This window comes from Anastrepha obliqua, chromosome 1, assembly GCF_027943255.1.
Source record: "Anastrepha obliqua isolate idAnaObli1 chromosome 1, idAnaObli1_1.0, whole genome shotgun sequence".
Lineage (NCBI taxonomy): Eukaryota > Metazoa > Arthropoda > Insecta > Diptera > Tephritidae > Anastrepha > Anastrepha obliqua.
Window position 1 is genome coordinate 141,224,025 of NC_072892.1, and position 16,535 is coordinate 141,240,559.

At 37.5% G+C, this 16,535-nt stretch overlaps 1 protein-coding gene across 2 annotated transcripts in view; it reads right to left on the reverse strand.

Annotated features, from left to right (window-relative positions):
- The window catches only part of LOC129236335 (segmentation protein cap'n'collar), a 255,187-nt gene extending 247,629 nt beyond the window's left edge, over positions 1-7,558 (reverse strand). For both annotated transcript variants that reach the window (XM_054870673.1, XM_054870672.1), the window contains exon 1: positions 6,802-7,558. The gene's annotated coding sequence lies outside the window, so the exon portion shown is untranslated. The remainder of the gene's footprint in view (positions 1-6,801) is intronic.
- Positions 7,559-16,535: the final 8,977 nt, after the last annotated feature.

Here is a 16,535-nt window from a genome sequence, read left to right on the forward strand (position 1 = left end):
AATCTCTTGTTTAGCGAACGTTTCATTTTTTCATGTTGCTGTTTTGAATAAATAAAAAATTGAATCGATTTAATGTGCTCTTTTGCCCAATCAAAAAGAGCTTTGGCATTCAAAATGGCGTCTTGAGGTTTACGTTGTAAACTGGCACGCGTTGCTTCTATTTTTAAAACTGCTCCAACGCCATCGCATGCTCCTTTCCCATGAGCAGTTGCATGGAAATGCCACTCAGCCTTTACATTAAACTCTTTTTCGTGGTTTATTAAATTTATTATTTGGTACCGATTTTTGTAGTGCTGTTTAGCCCCGTCATTTTTTTGACATTTGGGCATACTTTCTTTATTTCCGGTATTACTGTCTGCTGTAATATGTAAACTGCTGCAGTATCATGCGTTGTACAGTCTGACAGTAATACAATACTGCGGTGCTTCATTTCATTCCCTTCCTTGTAATAGAAAACTGCAGGATGTACTGTACATTGATCATTATTATAATGAAATCCTTGCACAGCATCCTGCGCAACATAAGCATAGTTTTCAGAAAAATCACACTGCAATATTACTTCGCCGTCTTGAAGATTTTTTTTTTTTTCCTGAAAGTACTCAGACTGCCTCTTAGCAATAAAATGATGCGGTAAAAGTTTCTTAAACTGAGTGGACATTTCTCCTATAAAATCTTCTGAGTAAAAGAACATTTTCTTCAGAGTACACCTATCAGTCGATTGCCAAGATCTACAAATAATTTCACTAATTTCATTAGCTTCTAAAGCAGTTGACACTTTATTTAAAAAGGTTTCAATTCCAGGACATGAGGTGCATTCTAAAAGAAAACAAGAGGGCTGAGGAATTTTACATAAAACAAAATTAAAACAATCCTTATAATTTTTAATTAAAAGCTCTGAATCAGGTGCCAGTTTTTCAAAATTCAACTCATCAATCATTAATTTAAAATTTTGATGAATTAAGCAGACGCAAACGCTATGATCATAATCGTTGCTATTGCACAATTTACGACACTGATGGCAAACTCTTGCATTTTCTGCTACCAGAGGAAACTTTTTTAACAGTGTCTTGGACAGTTTTCTTAAATTAACCCCTTATGGTTAGGAAGATTTAAAGGATTAATGCATCTATCTACATGAGTCATATAAATAGAAGCTTCCATTTTATTATCCGCCATGATGGCTAATTAAGTTACAAAAATCAACGTTGCTACGCCAAAATTCTAACATCATACTCGTGATCTGCGACCTCAAATACCTCCGAGTAACATAGTTCATGTAAACTCAATTATTCTTTTACAATTTCAGTCGCCATATTGGATCCGCCATTTTGAATTTTGAAAAACTGACATCGGATTCGTCATCAGCGACCTCGAAAACCCCCGAGTAACAAATTTTAAGCAAATTAAAAAAAATTTCGAAAATATCCGCCATATTGGATCCGCCATTTTGAATTTTGAAAAACTGACATCGGATTCGTCATCAGCGACCTCGAAAACCCCCGAGTAACAAATTTTAAGCAAATTAAAAAAAATTTCGAAAATATCCGCCATATTGGATCCGCCATTTTGAATTTTGAAAAACTGACATCGGATTCGTCATCAGCGACCCCGAAAACCTCCAAGTGATGAGTTTCAAGCGAATCCAAAAAAATTTTCGAAAAATGTCCGCCATATTGGATCCGCCATTTTGAATTTTGAAAATCTGACATCGGATTCGTCATCAGCGACCCCGAAAACCCCCAAGTGATGAGTTTCAAGCGAATCCAAAAAAATTTTCGAAAAATGTCCGCCATATTGGATCCGCCATTTTGAATTTTGAAAATCTGATTTCAGATTCGTAATCAGCGACCCCAAAAACATTCAAATATATCATGAGTCATCATTTTTGAACCTATTTTTAAAAGTAATTGATAGATATATTTGCAAATTTTGGAATTTAGTGTCTTTGAGGTGACACAGTAATGACGCCATTTTGAATTTTCAAATTTGCCACTTTGCAATTGAAAGGGCATGAGTTTACGAGTATTTTGACATATTATATGATTATTTTCATCCCATAGAATTTTGGACAGAGCTTTGGTCCGGTTGACGTGGAACGCCCCATGTATATATTGTAAGCATGCACGTTGATCAAATGATTCATATGTATGTATGTGTAATTAGCCCTTAAACGATACGATAATAGTTCTTAGGGCCTTAGCACACGGGTCGTACCGTCATGGTGGGGTACGGTACACTAGCCCTTGGTCGGGAAAAACCCGAGTCATTTCGGTAACGTAGAACCGGCTGCTATGGGAATGTACCGTCGTACTGTCATCGTAGCGTATGCCACAAAATGTGCCCGAGGCATACGCTTCGTTGTTGCACGCCTGTGTTCAAATGGCGAACCGCACACGGGTCGTTAGTTACCTGCTCTCGTCAAAGCAAACATGCGGCATGACGCTTATCGTACAGCAGAGTCGTCAAATATCCTGTACGCTTGTACAGGGTGGGCCATATAGCGTTTGCTTTTTGAACCACCTATTTTTTTGAGAGTGGTAACACAAATGACATGCTCAACGAGTTGTTTCCAAACATTGAAGAGGAAGACATGGACGACATTTGGTTTCAACAGGACGGACAACTTGTCACACTGCCAAAGTTACACTCGAACATTTGGCTACCGTTTTTGAAAACCGAATAATCAGCCGAAATTCCGATATCAAGTGGCCGCCTCGGAGCTGTGATTTAAGCCCGTTATTTTTTGTGGGGAGCCGTTAAGGACAAATGCTATGCGAACCATCCAGAGACGATTGATGCTTTAAAACACGAAATCGAAGTTGCCATTCATGAAATTGGAGCCCAAACAATCGAAAATGTGCTTAAAAATTGGGTTGATCGAATGGCCTACTGTAAAGCCAGTCGTGGCAATCACGATTTGGTTGAACGATATTATTTTTCATTCATTAATGAAAATGTTCAATCTTCAAAATAAAAAAAAAAATTTGAAAAAATATTGATTAGTTTTTTTTTATAGCCGATTCAAAAAGCAAATTTTACATGGTTCACCCTATAGTTTGTTCTCGATTTTCAGTGTTTGTAGTTTCTTTTCGAATAGTCGGCTTCAAAAGATCTTGAAACGCATGTTTTTTTTATACATTCTGTAAAATGTCTGAAATTTATAATCATTCTCTTGTAACTCCCTTGTGGCAATGAATAATCTTCTGTTTGAGTTATTCTTACTGTACGGATGCACCGAGTGACTCTTGTTTCTTTTATTTCTCCTCCGGAGAAGATAAAACAATAAAATAAATTCCTCTTCATCACTCGACATATTGACAACTCGTATTTCGACGTCGCCAAATTAAAAAATGATATACTGCCATTGACGATACGATCCGTGTGCGAAGGCCTTTAGTTAAGTTCTGGTTCTCATAAGTAATCGACAAAAAGTTGAAAACCTTCAAATAAAGGTTGGTGGCCACAATATAACATTAACAGATACCATAAAATATTTAGGGGTGATGATAGACAGAAGACTCAGTTCAAAAAAGCATCTGGAATACGCAAGTTCGAAAGCTGTAAAATCCTGCACGGCTTCATCGTGACTGATGCCCAATGTGGGTGGATCAAGACAACAAATGAAAGCATTATTAGCAAGCGTCTGCAACTCGATCGTGTTTTACGCTGCGGAAGTGTGGGGCGACGTAGTGAAATGTCCCAGCTACTTGAGACAGGCTAAACAGGTGTACAGATTCTGCAATGTTAGATTCATTACAGGCTACAGGACCATATCTGACGAAGTAGCAGAGGTAATAACAGGCAGAATCCCCCTCGATATAAAGGCGTACTGTATGAAACAAAAATACCAGCTTACAAAAACCGAGCGGATATCTGGTAACAAAGCCCCACTGAGGGACGCCCTACAGAGGATCGATGATATCGCTCTGCAAAATTTGCAGATCAAATGGAACGATAGTGGGAAGACAAGAACCACTTTCACTATGATCCCCGACATACAGAAAAGGATCCGGAGAACACAAGGAACCGTTAATTTCATGCTGACACCGTTTTTAACTGGGCACAATTTTTACAAATACAAGCACACAGACTCCCCATTTTGCCTATACTGCCAAGGAAAATATGAAACTCCTGAGTATGCCCTGTAAGAAAGTTCTAGATTTGATGGGGAACGAAACATAGTACAATAAATGCTAGAATCTGATGAAACGTTGAACTATGGTTGTAACCTAGCCTAGTCTAGGCCCTAGGAAACTTGATTCAAAAAGAGATATTCCCCGGCTCTTTTTGAATCAAGTTTCCTAGGCCCTAGACTAGGCTAGGTTACAACTATAGTTCCATGTGAATCGGGCATGCGTATGAGTCGGCTCATAAGTATGTATCTTTAAAAGATTCCACGCATATCCAAGCATACCAAAAAACAAAAAAATATTGGCGCCTTAAGCTAAATGTCTAGGCCTTAAGCATTGTTTGTTTTGTTTAATAGCGTGGCTAACAACCATTTCAAAAGCGAATAATGTGAATTGTAAGAATTGCATAATTAGAACACATTTAATCGCGTGAATTGCGGTCGGTAATTTTCACGGCGGCAAAATAATTAGATTAATTTCTTCTTTCTCCGACGGTTTGGAGACTTAGGATTCCTTTTCTGATCACTTGATGAGAATTGGTTTGTTTGCAAGCAACAGCAGGCAAATAATAGGCTTCTTCTATTCGTCATTTCTCTGCTCGCTATCTCTCTGCTCGATTAATAATACGTTCACATATAACTGGATTATCTACTTTTTCGAGCTTAACTCCCAATCCGTAATTAAAAAGCGAGATTAAGCATACAAAATTGATCTCCCGAAATCTGAGATTATAAAATAATCATACTTTTTACATACAACCCTGTTTTTTTTTCTGTTTTATAGATAATTATTTTTACGAATGTAAAGATAAACTTTGACAAAACGTCAAAAGTAAAAATTTAATAAAATGAATGCTGGCAAAGAAAACAATATTCTAATAAAATGTTTGTTAGGTATTGTTAACTATGCATACATATAACTTACTTATTATAACATGTAATATCGAATTTCGAATGCGTATTTCTGCCATAATTTTTTGAAACCTTAGTAAACGCAGTTCACGGATTTCCTCCAACTGTTCATTAATGGAAGCCAATTGCGCAATTAAATTAGCTATTACTTCTGCTTGTCTTTTCTTCATATCGTTAATAATAATTAAACAAACCGAAAAGTCCAAATTATTCCACCAAAGCAAGTTCTATGATGAAAAACCTTTCAAAACAATATTTTGCACGTAATCTGCCATATGTGAACGGGTAGATTAATTATGTGGATTTATTGCTAATTACTTTACTTGCACTTTAACTTGTGGGACCTACAGTTTTAAGCCTACTACGAACAGCAGATATTTTTTAATGGCAGAGGTTTGCCATTGTCTGCCGTGTGGCAACCGCTATTACAAATGCTTATGTTTTTTTTACCATTTGGTGTTTCATGTCCGAACCCGGGCACTTCTGAATAATAGTCACGTACCAACTCATTCGGCTACGGCGGCCGCAGGCGGGTGGACATCATATATGTATATAATGAATATGCACAGTTTACTCCCTCCTAACGGACACCTCTCATGAGTAGACACCTCCCATAAGCGGACACCTCTCATGAGTAGACACCTCCCATAAGCGGACACTTTTTTCCGTACATATCAAAAATCTTTAGGAATTTTAGTTCTTTTTATTTTTTCTCTTTTCTGGGAGTACCACAGTTTGAGGGTCTGGAAGATGTCTCAAAAATCGATCCACCTGCGCTGCTTAGATTTAACCGGATTAACTTAACCTAGCATTCTCTTGAGCGCACAACCCTCCCACAACATATTATTCACTTTTTTTACAGTTTTCTCATAAGCGAACACCTCCCATAAGCGGTCAAATTGTTCAGTCCCTTAGGTGTCCGCTTAAGAGAGAGTGCACTGTATAAGAAATTCTACAACACAAAAATAAACGAAGGTGTACAATACTTGTATTTGTTTGGCTGTATACTTTATATATATATATAATACATACATATGTATGATACAACACATACATATGTATATAGCTGTCAAATTGAAACAATTTTTGCTCTTTGGCGGCATGCAAATTAAATTTATTTTATGATTGTATTTTAAAAGGTTTCCTATAAATAATAATTAGAGTAAAGACGTGCTAGCAATTTTAAATATTTTAAAGTGTGTGTGTGCAAGTAAAATAATTGAGGTTGAGCTTTTCTTCATAAGGAAATGACGTTTTATGGTTAGCAAATTTAAAAATTTTATCTACAAATAACCCGAAAACAATAAGCTTCCGGCAGCTAATAGTGAGGGAACTCCAGTGTTCAAACGGTACCACTTTTACCCACAGATCAGATGCACTCATTTCAGAGCTAGCCCCCATTCAAATTTGTAGTTTCAACATTAATCAGTTTTAAATAATTTTCCATGTTATCAAAACTCTCTTTCACAACTACGCACAACTGTGGCAGCCCGAGCTGCCGAATCATCAATAGAGATGCGCTTGTGTATGCGCTCGTTTTATATACACACACATACAACAACACATACATATGTACATATATAAAAATATAAGCTAATACACTAAAACATACTAGACAAAATATTCTGCGCGCCTGGCGCGTGTTTTTAATATTTTTGTTCATTTTCGTGTTTATTTAAATTTTTTTTATTTTTTTAAATGATTTTTATGCTTAACCTAAAAGCGCTTTAGAAGAACGCAAGAAAATATGCGCACTTTACCTTCAAAACAGCCGGCACAAATACCGATTGCACAAAAAAAATTGTTAGTTGAAAAGTAACCGGTTTAATGCTGGGAATTTTTGTTTCTTGAACTTCAAGTGGTTGGCTAGCGGTAACAGGTGTAGTTGCTACGCCGCTGTAAGTGATTTGTTTTTATGTATTTAATTTTGATTATCAGGTATCTTTTTTGTTTTTTGCGAGAGAGAGAGAGAGCTTAATGAAAATAGCTTGTTTTTGTTTTTTACATTCACTTCATAGAAAAGTTTTGTTAATGCTCACTAATTTAACATGTATTTCCTTACGTCACATTTATTCACAAATCTTTTATTTATTTACTACTCTTTTATCACACCTCGCACAAGTCTTCGCTTGGCAAAAAATTCAATTTGTTCACTTTATTTTCGTTTTCGTTATCTTTTTCACTTTTCAACAGCTAATCTCAACCATGCTGTTTATGGTACATCTGGTTCAGTCCCCGCTGTGAATTACAAAATACTACACGCACTTTTTCACTGACGTCGCCGGTGTCTATTAATCAATGCCCGCGGTTAATATTTCAATGAGAAGTTGCTGTTACTTTAATTGTTCAATAAGTTTTTTGTCACTTTTTTGTTATACTTCAATTATGAATAATAAATGTCAAACAAAAAAAGCTTGCCAATTATTGAATATTAAACAAATAACGCGCATTAGAAAAAACGACACGTAAATTAGATTCACACTGGAGCGTCACTAGAAAAAATCACAAACAACTCGTAGCTGGTAGCTGTTGCTTCTGCTATTGCCTTTGCCGCCTCAACTCTTGTCGAGCCACATTTTGTCGCTATTATTTCTCACCTTCCCTCCCCCAATCGTCAAGTGCCGCATAAGCAACTTACTCACATTCGCTTTAGTCATACAAATACATTATCAAGTGATATTTGAGTCAGAGCACGAAAGATTTGTGAGCACCTACCATTTAATATGTAGGAGAATACAAGATTATTCTATCGTTTATACTATAAACTTTATAGAGTGCACTAGCTTTGGACATCTGTCGCTCACTTGTTTTTGCTCTTGCCTGCTCAACCCACTACTCAACTTGACCCTCTTACCAGAGAATGTTAATGCAATTAACATTCTCTGCTCTTACAGTCCATCAAAGCTCTGTTAGAGCTCTGTTAAGCAATACATAGACTTAACATAGTTTTCATAGAAAATTAGAGGCACGTCAGCATGATTGCGTCAACGATATTTTCCATCGTGCATGTTTGCAATTTTTTTTTGCTTATTGTTTACTTTTTTTTCGCTTTGATACGCTTCCATAAGATTAGCGTTTGGTATATTTTTCGGAAAATATTTCAAAATAGGCGCAAAAAAGGTACGGTAACATGATTCTCTCACGGCTCTCAATTTACGTAAAACACTTAACTTGGGAATTTAAAATCTGCAGCTCTCTGGCGTAGAGAAGCGCAGTTTGGGCTAACCAGAAATACGCACTGCTTGTATGGTAGGTTGGCGTAAATTATGTAAAATTATGTCTAAGTCTTGGCTAACAGAGCTATCATTGTGGCGATCAGTGTTGCCGTTTTGGCGCGAAGAGCGGTATTTTATTAACCCTTAGAGTACGGAGTGGGAGACTTTAGGTCCCCCAAGATTAGTTTTTCTTTAACAACTTCGTAAATAATTTCTTTCTCTCTTCTTCCCTCTAGGTAGTCGAGTTTTATTTTAAATCCTTTATAAAAACTTATTAGTGACACTCTATTATTAATTTATTTATAATTATAAGGTAAGTTTTTCGTTTGGGGGGCCCAAGTTACCCCACTCCGTCGTTTATGTTATAAAATAGACTCCGTACTCTAAGGGTTAATCTATTTTTTTACACATACATATATACATGTACGTATGTATAACTAGTGCTTGTATGTATAGTAGTAGGACGAATCTGCATATAGCAACGCTCAACGCGCCAAGTCATTTGCAATAAAAATTAAGATTAAATTGCATACGACCGAATTTATAATTAAAAGGTAAATGTTTCCAAACTCTGAAAGCAACAACAATGTCGAAGTTTCTTCTATAGATTTGATATTCATTTTTGTTCTCTTACCTCAGAATTTTAGTTCTAGTTTCGCGGCTTTTTTCTAGCCAGTTTTTATTTAAGACATTAGTTTTAAATTTACGCAAATACGAACCAACTCAAAATTACTTAGACTAAATTCTACGCTTTTTCTTCGTATGTAAATTTTATTTATAAATAATTGGCGCTCACAACCTTTTTTCGGTGTTTGGCCGAACTCCTCCTCCTATTTGTGGCGTGCGCCTTGATGTTGTTTTACAAATTGCGGGACCTACAGTTTTAAGGCGACTCCGAACAAGATGTCTGCTCATGAAGAGCTTTTTTCTCAATAGTTCATATAAATATGTCTGTACATACATGCAACGCCATGAGTGTGTTTCAACTTTCCATGAATACAGGGTGCCCGGTGGCAGAATTAGGAACTAAAGGCTAAATTTAAAAATAATTACTAATGATAAGTTTACATTATTTCAATAACTACTACAAAGAAGACAAATGTTGACCGTTACGGCCGTGATGCTGAGGTGCCATGAACCTCATCAATGACATTTTCTTTTAGTGTTCAGATGGTAGTTTGATTTCCCTTTTGAAGTCCCAACTACAACTGCACACAAACGTCAATATTGACAAATATGAAACGAAAAGATACCTGCAGACTCCCGGCAGTGATAACTGGCTTCTGGCCCATAGGAGAGCAGGCTGCCAAAATGGGTATCGCTTACAATATACACTGCCGTAATTGTAATCAACCAGAGAAAAAGCAAACTATCTTCCACATCCTCTGTGAATGTCCTGCGTTATGGAAGGCGAGGATGTTAACCATTGGCAAACCGCCTTTTAAACACCTCGAAGAGCTGGCCGGTATAGAAGTAAATCTTATGAGGTTTCGCAATCGCACAGAGTGGATATAGTCGTGAAGAAATAATCTGATAACTCCTTGGTGGCGAGGATGGGATTCCGGTGAATCACCACTTCAACCAACCAACATACCATTGAAGTACCCCCACAGAAAAAAGTAAAGAAGAAAAGCTAGGATATGCCACCGAAACGACTTATCAGTTTGTTAGCGAAGAAATCACGCAATATCGCCATGATCTCCGTGGCCGTATGCGGCGTGACGCCATCTTGCTGAAACCAAGTGTGCGTACGGAAGAAAAGATATTCTCTTATTATTGGCAGAAAATAATCTTTCAGCATGACCCGATACGAGACGCTGTCCACACAAATTGCTTGCCCTCGACGGTTTTCAACAAAACATATTTCAATCATTCCATTGCTTGACAAATGTCACTGACAACCGTCCCCAAGGAACTGTAAAGTGGCTGTTGATATTTTAATAGTAAGTTATGTCGCTTGGGTGACCAATAACAGCATTTTTGCTTATTGAGACATCCATCATCATCATCGTTATAGCATTTACAACTCGGGGTGAGTCAGTGCTTTCTTTACTATTGCGTTCCATACGTCTCGGTTCATCTCATGACTTCTTCGTGCGTTCATGCTATGCAGGTCGTCTTCCACATCATCTGTCCACCTTCTGCACGAGTTAAAAGTCTTCTTTGCAATTCTGTCGTCCATCTATTCGAAGTGCGTGTCCTAGCCATCAAAGATGCTGCACCCTCTCGAAGCCCACTATGTTTTGTTCATTTATAAGTTCTTCAATCTCATTGTTATGTTTTATTCTATAAGACTCATCAGGCTCTCGTACAAGACCAAAAGTTCTCCTCAAAATGTGAGGCTCACAGTGTAAGAGATAGTTCTATAAATTAGTAAGTGAAGTCTAAGATCCTTTCTCAATATTTTTTGGAACTGACTGACGCGGTTTATCCTGCAAACTTGCAGCGACAAGTTCGGTATTTTCATTTGCTGGGCCCCTGCCGTGTGCTATTTGCCACCGAACTTGTTGTCCTGAACCTTCCACACTTCAAATTTCTTAACCCTTACAAAATTGACCCCGAATTCTCGTGAGTTTACGTAACCGGCGGTCAGATCGAACTCGTATTCGATATTATTACCTTCATTTTCTTCTTAGTTGGCGCGATAACCGCTTACGCGGTGATTTTGTGATATTGTGATGATGTCGATACCATCGGCATACGCCAACAATTGTACGCTCTTATAAAAACTTGTGCCTGAGCGATTAAGTTTTGCGGCTCGCACGATCCTCTCCAACATCAGGTTAAAGAAGTCGCACGATAGCGAGTCACCCGGTCTGAAACCTCGTTTGGTATCAAATGGCTCAGAGAGGTCCTTCCGGATTCTGACGGCGGTGCTCGTATTGAGCAACGTCATCTTGCATAACCGTATTAGTATTGCGGGGATACCAAATTCAGACATCGCGACATACAAGTAACTCCTTTCTGTGTTGTCGAATGCAGCTTTGAAATCGACGAAAAGATGGTGTGTGTCGATTCTCCTTTCGTGGGTCTTTTCCTAGATTTGGCGTATTGTGAATATTTGGTTGATGGTAGACTTTCCAGGTCTAAAGCCACACTGATAAGGTCCAATCAGTTGGTTGACGGTGGGCTTCAGCCTTTCACACAATAAGCTCGCTAGAACCTTATAGGCGATATTTAGAAGACTAATCCCGCGGTAATGAGCACAAATTGCAGGATCGCCCTTCTTATGGATTGGGCAGAGCAAACTTAGGTAGCAATCGGCAGGCATGCGGCGGTACGTAGAAAGCGAGAAATGTTGCTCCATTGCTCGTGTATGCCAGGTTGTTCGGCAGTACTCGTTGAGAGCAGTTGTGAGAGTCGTTAGTGCGTTACATAAATCATTTTCGACGTCTTCATGGCTATCTTGTAAACGCTTAAGTCCTGTCATTCCCATATTTTTCTGCCATTAACAGAATTCTGTAAACCGCTGCTATTTCTTCTTGTGCAGTAAACTAAAGAGCCGCCTTTTAGTCTGGAGAAGGAAGATTTAACTTTACCGCTCAATTGTTATTCGCATCATTTGGGCTTACGAAAGGTGTGTGCACGTTTCATTCCGTATTCATTCACCATTCGAAAGAGCTCTAAAAAAAAAATAAATAATTGGCGCGTACACTTCTGTTAGGTGCTTGGCCGAGCTCCTCCTCCTATTTGTGGTGTGCGTGTTGATGTTGTTCCACAAATGGAGGGACCTACAATTTCAAGCCGACTCCGAACTGCAGATATTTTTATGAGGAGCTTTTTCATGGCAGAAATACACTCGGAGGTTTGCCATTGCCTGCCGAGGGCGACCGCTATTAGAACAATGTTTTTTTTTTCATTTGGCTTTCACCGAGATTCGAACCAACGATCTCTCTGTGAATTCCTAATGGTAATCACCAACCCGAAAGAGCTCTAAGGAGACGAGAAAAACGAGAACTTTCTTTACGACATTGGTGATTAAACGCGGTGTTTTCAACATGAACCTGAACCCAAGCGTCAAAATGCCGAATGGAAGGCCCCAGACGAACCACCAGCCAAAAAATCGCGTTTGGAGAAGTCAAAAATCAAGTCGATGCTTACTTGTTTTTACGATTCCAAAGGAATTGTCCACAAGGAGTTCGTGCCAACGAGCCAAACCGTCTATGTAATTTTCTATCTTGGCGTTTTGAAACGCTTGTTGCATCGCATTCGACGAACTTGTCCTGAATACCGCGAAGGAGGAAGCTGAAAAATGAAAATGAAATGAAAATGCACTATCTCATGGATCCACTCTTGTGACTGATTTTTTGACTAGAAATCGCTTTTTAACCATCAATCGCTCACCGTGTTCGCCTGATATGGCTCGCTGTGACTTCTACCTTTTCGGAAAATTGTATTTGGCCATGAAAGAAATACATTTTGCGTCTGTAGAAGACATCCAAAAGGCTTGTAACGACAGTCTTAAGGCCATTCCGGTTAATGACCTGAAACACTCTTTCGAAAAGCTTTTAGATCGCGCAAAACAATGTATCGAGGCCAGAGGAGACTATTTTGAATAAATCAACTCGAAGTTATCAGAACAAAGCTCCTGTTGTTCCTATTTTAGCTCAGGCTGGTTTATTTTGGACTTCAGCTTGTATTGCTATTCGCACCAAATGCGTTCATTAATGACAGTTTAATTTTTGAAGCTTATAAAAAACCCATACTTACCACCTTCAGATCTACAAAACTTAATTAACATAACTATTTGCGTTTGCTTATCTTGGTTTACATTTTACTTTGTTTTTTATTTATTCAATTTCGATATTCCCATTTAGCTTAGCTTAACTTTGTTTACATCTATATAATATGTATATATGTAAAATATTAGAATTCTAATAATTCTACGCTTCGAAGAAAATATTCCCGTAAACTAGAAATTCTACTAAAAATTACTTAAAAGTTAAAATAAGTGATTCCTTAACTTGACTAAATTAACTATTTGAAATGGAACTAATTGCGAAATTGAACTCTAAGCAAATGTGTATGTGTGTGAATACATTTATTTTGTAAAATTCTGTTTATGCGTTCAAGCTGCTAAATTGAGCGTATCAAAAGTTACAAGTGTGAGTGTATGGCGAGAAAATCGCACTAAGAAACGCTAAACGTTGAAATAAATAATTTCTATACACATACAAATAATTCTATATGAACGTAAATGTGTATAGGTATGTGTGGAAAGAGTATGGAATTAGTAGAATACTAAATAAGTTGGACGGACAAATTGTTAAAATTTTATGAAATATGCGAAAAGCGAAGCTGAAGACAAAGTGGATTTCTATAATATAAAAACTCGTAAAAAATTGTTTTAGAAAAAAATATGAAAATACTTATAAAAATAGCTTTAAAAATGACGGAGTTGTATTGCTGCACAAATAAAATCAATTCTAAGAATATTTTTGGTAAAACAAATTAATTTTGATGGCAAACAAACTTTTTCTTTAAGCTCTGCAGACATCTTCCGCAAAAACGTTTTCCCGGGATACGAATTTTTCGTAGTAAAGTAAAATAGTTTGGGTGTTTAGCCAAGCTCTTTCTCCTATTTGTGGTGTGCGTCTTGATGTTGTTCCAAAAATGAATGGCCCTACAGTTTCAAACCGATTCCGAACGGCAGATATTTTTGAAGTGAAAACTTCTTTAGAATCGTTGGGAGTGATTTGAGAAAAAGTGAAACGAAAAAACGACACCAAAAAAAAGAAGAAAAAAGATATACGTATATATATGTATGTATAGAAAATGCTTCATTACCAGGCACACAGAAGGATGGCATAAGCAAATTTAAATTTGTGAATTTATATATGTATGTATATATGCGGATATATGTATATATGTTGTGTGTATGTACATATGTGCCTCGCCACAGCAAAACATACGGTAAAATTTCTCAAGAAATCCAGCGCGCATTCATAGGCACAGCGCACATTCATAGGCACAGCATTGCATGTACAGTAGGGCGGGTCGATTTAAAAATCGCTCATTGCTCTATGAAAATCGTATTCTAGGGATCAAAATAAGAAACTTTGCCGAAGGAACCATACCTCCAAAACGAATTCTGATGTCCCCCAATTTCAAAATATCACCATTTTTGGCCTTTACATGAAAAAATCAGCTAAATGGCTATGCTTTTTCTTTATTTATAATATTATCTATTTTTTCTCTTAAGAAATTTATTTAGTCAGAACATATGTAAATGAATGAATGTGGGTTACAGAAAAGAAACTAAAAAGTTCGACCCATATTGGGGGACATCAGAAATCGTTTTAGAGGTATGGTTCCTTCGGCAAAATTTCTTATTCTGATCCCTAGAATATGATTTTCACAGAGCAATGGGCGATTTTTTTGCCTTCCCACAAATCGACCCGGCCTAAATTGAATATTGGCAAATAATTCTACGCGAAATATTCCAATATTGACTATTTTCGAATTGTCGAGAAAATTAGCATATGGGCGGCTCGTTTTATGAATGAAAGTACTTGCTCTTAGAACTATGAGCTCGAATTTATAAATCAATTTTTTGATGATGAGTTTTTGTTGCACAGAGCAATAGTTGAAACTGTTCTGCGCTATGGCAACTAGGATGATGGCCGCTACGCCTGCGCCTATTAATGCATTTTGTTCTTGTAGTCGCTAGGCATAGAATTTTAGCTTTGGACGACATACGCATTTACAGGAATAAAGTGAGTGGCCTGTGTGTGCGGTTGTATGTAGATGCATATGTGTATATTAATAAGCATTGTTTTGCTGGAAGTTCAGAACACAAATATGTATGTACGTACATAGGCTAGGCCATAGTATAGCATACATACATATGTATAAAAAATTCAAACCAAGCGTCCTACGAATGTTTGTGTGTATGTTAGTACGTCTGTGTAATATACGCGCTACGACGTTCATAATAGCAACCGCGTGTGCTTTATTGCGTCCGTATTTTTATATTCGTAAATATTTTCATTTTTAAATGTTTACCACAATTATGCCGAAAAATAATACAGAAAAGTGTCGTGAATATCGACAGAAAAAACAACAATTGACACGGTATTTCAAAGATATGTTGACAACATCGAAACCAAAGCATTTGTATCATATTTTAGCTATCATAAGCCACTCATATCATTTGTTGAAATTGAAAACATTGAGGATGAATAATGATAAAATGAAGAAAATAAAATATGAACTTTATAGCAATATTATAATGAACCTATAATTATCCCGCTCCTATTGCTGCCTTCGTCTCATTCTCTCTCAGTTTGTTTTACGGAAGGTTTCACTTCTATCGCGTCTAACCGTTAGACTGGTATTTTTTATTTATGTGAGGCTTTTTCATGGCAAAAATACACTCGGAGATTTACCATTGCCTGCCGAGGGGCGACCGCTGTTGGAAAAAACTTTTTCTTCATTTTGGTGTTTCGCCGAGATTCGAACCTACGTTCTCTCACTGAATTCCCAATAGTAGTCACGCACCACCAACCCATTCGGCTACGGCGGCCGCCTTCGTTGAGTCTTTACTTTAAATATTTATTATGCTCCGCCGCCTTACCCGAATGGATTTGTGCATGATTACAATGCGGAAATTCGCAGCCTCGAAACTGCGAACATGAAAAATCAGTTGATAGAAAAAGCTTTTTTTCTGCACGCGAGCTGTTGGCGAAAACTATAATAGCTGCCGTTCAGAGTATGCGAAGAATGATAAGTATCTTGATTCTCACCAAGAAGCACACCGTGAAAATCCATTAGAAGTTCGGCCAACCACTTAAACAAAGATGACGCGTACAAAAGGATGGTCTCTTATTAAATGGAGAAAGGTGTTAGTTATGTGTAAAGGGTTTTCCAATAACAGGTGTTATTTTGTATTGAATTGCGCTATCGAGAAATGATTAACGATTTTTCATGGCCGGGATTGGATGGTATTGACTTGGACAACGTTTATTTTCAACAAGACGGCACTACGTGCCACACAAGCAACGAAACCATTAATCTTTTAGGAGAAAAGTTTCCGGATCGTGTTATCACTCGAAAAGATCTTGTGACTTAACACCTTGTAACTTTTTTCTTTGGGGCCACGTGAAAGAGAAGGTTTACGCCAACAGCCCAGGGTCGATTCAAGACCTCAAAGTTGGAATTCGTGAGGCTGTCGAGGACATAGGGCAGCCACTTTGCAATTCGGTTATGGAAAATTTCATGAAAATGATATTGTCCTGTACGCGTGGTCGTGGTGGTAATTTTCCTGATGTTATTTCCCA